This window comes from Morone saxatilis, unplaced genomic scaffold (assembly GCF_004916995.1).
Source record: "Morone saxatilis isolate NCDOM2014 unplaced genomic scaffold, NCSU_SB_2.0 Contig9, whole genome shotgun sequence".
Lineage (NCBI taxonomy): Eukaryota > Metazoa > Chordata > Actinopteri > Moronidae > Morone > Morone saxatilis.
In genome coordinates this window covers 6,375,720-6,380,575 of record NW_023340268.1, presented here as the reverse complement: position 1 = coordinate 6,380,575, position 4,856 = coordinate 6,375,720, and positions in this window count along the sequence as shown.

Sequence of the window (4,856 nt, the reverse complement as noted above, 5' to 3'; positions counted from 1 at the left end):
AGCCATTGCACTCCTAACCTGGACCAACTCTGTTTACACTTTCAACCAAGGAATTAAAATTGCTAAAATTCCCGGGTGAATCATCCCAACTAAGCAAAATCGTTGCATAATTAGTTTATGCTTCCCTGCCTAATGTAAAAAGCATCATTAAGCTTTAAAACTTCGAGACCCAAATTACCTTTTTTATACATGACTCAGAGCTTTTAAAAAGTGGAACGATATTAAGATGGAGATTGAGCCCACACAAAACTGTACAAATTCAACACATTGAAGCAGTTTCTTTACAACATTTAGATATGATTTACCTCATAAGCATCTTTACTAAAACCTCTGATCCTAAGAAGCACTCAGCTGAGCTCACCTCCCTCGCAGAGGTGAATTACACTAGCTCTAAGACTGCTTTGCTTTTAGGAAAGGTGAGGATATACTATTCATGCTGTTATCTGCCCTGTCCCATTTGACCAGTCAGACCTTAAATCCAGTAGGACATTGTGCAAAAGAACGCTTAGTTTGACTCAGTCAGGACAGAGAAGGGGTTTGCCAGTGCCAAGTGTCTTAACAGCAGAGACCAATTCAGTTTGCTTTCCACCAACACTGTTGGCTTACCGGTATGCTTGTACAAGCCACAAATATGTTTTGCAGCTCTAGATTTTTTGGGGGGCCGGAAAATGTCTCTTTTGATGGTAAAGGCTGCTGACCCCTGAGTTGGTGCCACAGTCACAGTGTCACAGTCAAACTGCTTTGTTTGAAGCTGTAAAGCACCGTGCACAAGTGGTTGCAGCTGGTAGAGTTGAGACGGAGGCTTGTGGCAATGACAACGATGACCAGCACCAGGCAAGAATATAGACTTGAGGTTGGAGCTTGGACCGAGACTTGAGCTTCGTCATACTGTAATTATCACAGTTGTACTTGCCAGGCTTGTGCATGTGCATTGGCGTTATGCGGTGCAGTGTTGTGTCTGCTTGCTATGCTGCTGTACTCTGTGTTTGGGTCAGCGAGGTGCTACGTGTCCACCCTAGTCGGGCCCAGGCTTAGTCTCCAGCCATGAGCTCTTATGAGGCCTGACAGCCTGTTTACCTTGGACGCCATTTCCTTGACGTTTCTGCATGGTTTGGCGCTGACTACCAGTTGATGGCTGGTGGCTTTATTGAATTAGCTCTGCAGCTACAAAGGCAGAGAATGAAGAAAAGAGACAAAGGGAAAGCTAGAAAGTGAGCAAAAGAGTAAAAGAAAGAAGAAACGGTTTTAAAATTGTAGTCTAAAAGCCATCCACCTTTATCTTTGAGTGTGTGGGTTTACATTCATGTTCTTTCTCCTGACCTAAACACATAGTGACCCCTTACATCAACCTAAACAAAACACAAACAGCATATAAATCCTGGTTGCACTTTGACCCAAACTGGAGAGCAAACACGTGCAACATAGCCGCATAGAGTGGAACAGACAGATTGGGAAATGTTGGTTACTGCATCGGCTTCAATATAAATGGCTTCTCCTATTGGTTCCCTGCTGCACCACCTCCCCCCCTATCCTGGTGGGGTGTCTTGTATAAACTGCCTCTGGGCAAATATCACATACCATATTAGAACATACTGACCCGATTCCTTAGAAAAGAGTAGAAAGAGGAGTATTCACTTAAAACAACATGTCGTGAACCAGAGGTAGCTTTATTCTGTCCCCGGTGATCTGCCTCCCCTTAGGTTAGATACACGAAGAGACAAAATGCATGAACATGGACACACTAACACACTTATCCGGACACACACATACACACTTTTGGAGTATGCACTGATGCATCTATGTTCAGTTCCTCTCTTTCTCATCTTCAAATAGATGGTGGTATAGGCACACGTGGAGGTCTTTAGGGCTTTCTTGAATATGAGTAAAGGCCATTGTGATGAAGCAGCCTGTAAAATCACGAGTCAGTATGGATCAAATGTCATAGAAATAGCAGATATTCTATGCATGTTAGTATTGCTGCAACTCTTTAGAGAGATGGACTTCATCAGCACAAAAGGGTGCAAGCCCTGACGTGTTATATGTAATAACTGAATAATTAAACCAGTTAACAAGAATAAAATTGCCCTCTTTAGAGTTTTCTCAGAGTAACATGTCAACCTCTCTGGTTTCTCTTTCCACTTATGGCACCACTCAAGATGTGCAATCCTGTGTGAGATTAATCCCCACCGTTACTCTAATCTAGCTCAGTAACAGGGCGAGATTAAGGCACTAAAATGATATGGTGGAGCACATTACCACATAAACATTACTCATCTGCACATTGATAATCCCCTTTGACTTTAAGTAATGTTAAGAGAGCGAATGTGCTGCTGAGTATTAAAGGCAGTCCTACTTTTTAAATGTTCGGTGTTCTATTTATAGATACAGAGATACTTTTTTTGATGACAGCATTGCTGTGGGGTATTTTTGGCTTTAGGGTAACCATAGTAAGAAAGGCTTACCTTTGAATAATTAGCCAAATGAGCTCTTTGTTGGAGACATTTTTTAAAGTAGTTAATGAGCCGTGCAGCAAGGCGTCTGCTCTCAACTTTTCAGACAAAAACACTCGGTAATAGATCCCCGGAGAAATCTCTGCTTTATTGTATTTATAATAAAAAGGTATATAATAGTAAACATATGAACTTAAAGCCACAAATGAAAAGCAGAGTTCTGCATACAGACTGGAAGCAGGGGGAAAGAGCCAGCTGTCCAAAGTAAAAAAAAATCTACCAAAGCTTTTACACTATCTGTTCTCAACGTTTTACAAAAAAAGGGAATCTTTCTCAAAGGTATTTGTAAAAAAAATAAAGTTAATATATTTGACTAAAAGCAAAGAACTCCTCTTAATTACAACACAAGTGATACAATAACTGATACTTATTACATTTTGGGGAATATGCTTATTTGATTTCTCGCAAAAGATTTATACCATTCTCATGTCTGTCCGTTTAAAGTCAGAGCTAAGAGTCGATTTTTTTTGCTTAGTCTAGTCTAGCATAATTCAAATAGATTGTCCTCAATGTTACAAAAGCTGATAGTAACATCTTAAAAATGCTTGTTTTGTCTAACCAACAGTTACAAATCCAAAGATTTCCTATTTACAATTATCCAAGACAGACAACAGCAGCGAACCCTCAAATCTGACAAGCTGCAATGAAGTAATAATTGGCATTTTTGCTAGATAAACAACTTAATGCATTCTATAAACTGTTTGCAATTAATTTTCACACAAATCACATATTTCACACAAATACAAAGTCACACTGGGAGTTTTCCATCAACTGGTAATCGCAAAACACTTGAAAGACCCGTAACTTAAGTCACAACAGAGGTGCTACATGCTTCAAACTCAAAATTCAATGGTGATTTACCAAGATATTTCATTGATTAAAAAATTCACTTAATTAACTAAACAGGGAGGGAAAAAAACAAGTGTGGTTTTAAAACAAGATGGCAGACACAGTTGGATATTAGGCCACAATGTTTATTCAGTAGTGTTGTTTCAACTTATAGGTACAATACTGTCAGCTTTTGTAAGACTAAAAAAAAGTTACCATTACAGTCATCCATGCTCACAGAATGCCAGTCAAGTCGTTTACACCCCTCCTGTGTGTACACACCTGCCACATGCTCACCTTGAGCAAGTACATTTCCAAATGGTAGGCACTTTGAAGGTTTAAAACATTTGTGAATATACATTTATATATATTTATATATCTTTTCATATACTAATAAGCAATTGGACTCAAAGGTCAGGTCTCTAATAGAGAGAAAAAAAACAACAAAAGAGTGAAGAAAAAGAGAATGAGGAAACAACATGATGTGGCCATGGTGGAGGGGTTGGGGTATGAGAGGATGGTGGGAGTAGAAATACTGTGAGTCTTTGGGTTTTTCAGTATAGTTCAGTACCTTAAGTTCTATGACGAGAACGGACAACAAGAGACGGGGGTAAAGAGGATGGAAGTGGACAACCAAAAGGATCATAGACAGACTGAAACACGAGGGATAAGAGGTAGAGGGATGAACAGCTCCATGTGGGTGGTGTTAGGAGTTTAGACAATGTGACAGCATCTACTTCACATTACTGTACAGCTGAAAAAGGCAACTTCACAAACCTGCCGGACAAAACATGTCTCTTCAGAGCAAGTTAATGTAATGTTAAGAAAAAAAAAAAAAGGAGAAGACAGTTACTTGTTTTTATTTGATGTAGCTACGTGGCTATTTTGTAACAGACATTTTGTGGCCTTTTATTCGGTTTAACTCAATTGTGGGATGCAAAATGGCATCGAAACAAAACACCTTGTGGAGGTTTTAAACCTGGTAAACAACCTGATCTCTCAACAGAGGCTCTTTTGAAATGCCTGCGCCTGACTGCTAAAGAAACATGAATAGCCCTCAACGTGAGTGTCTTGTCAAAGACTATTCAGACATAACACTGGAGTCTTCCATTTTCTGTGCAGCCTTATTTATCAGTCCCTCTAAGAGAAACTGGGTTTCTGGAGGGGTTTGCTGCAGAGGTATGTGCTCTGCATGTGGGGACTCAGTCCTGGCCTGGTTTTATTTGCGTCCAAGCAGTAGCAGGCCTTCAGTGAGCAGATCTTTGGGCCTAAAAGCATCAACACTGGGACTCGGACAATAACACCAGGCTACCCGGGTGGCTCCATGCAGCTGAGAAAGAGAGTGAGTGGAGGGGAGGTGGGGGTAGTTGGGGGTTGACAACTCGACTGGCCGTGCTCCAATCTGATTAAAAAGAAGGTGGGCTTGAGGGAGGTTAGGGTAAACAGAGGGGGGGGGGGGGTAAGGGGGAAAGGGGGCAAGCAGAGTTTGGGGGCAGTCAGTAAACTCAGGGGACGCAT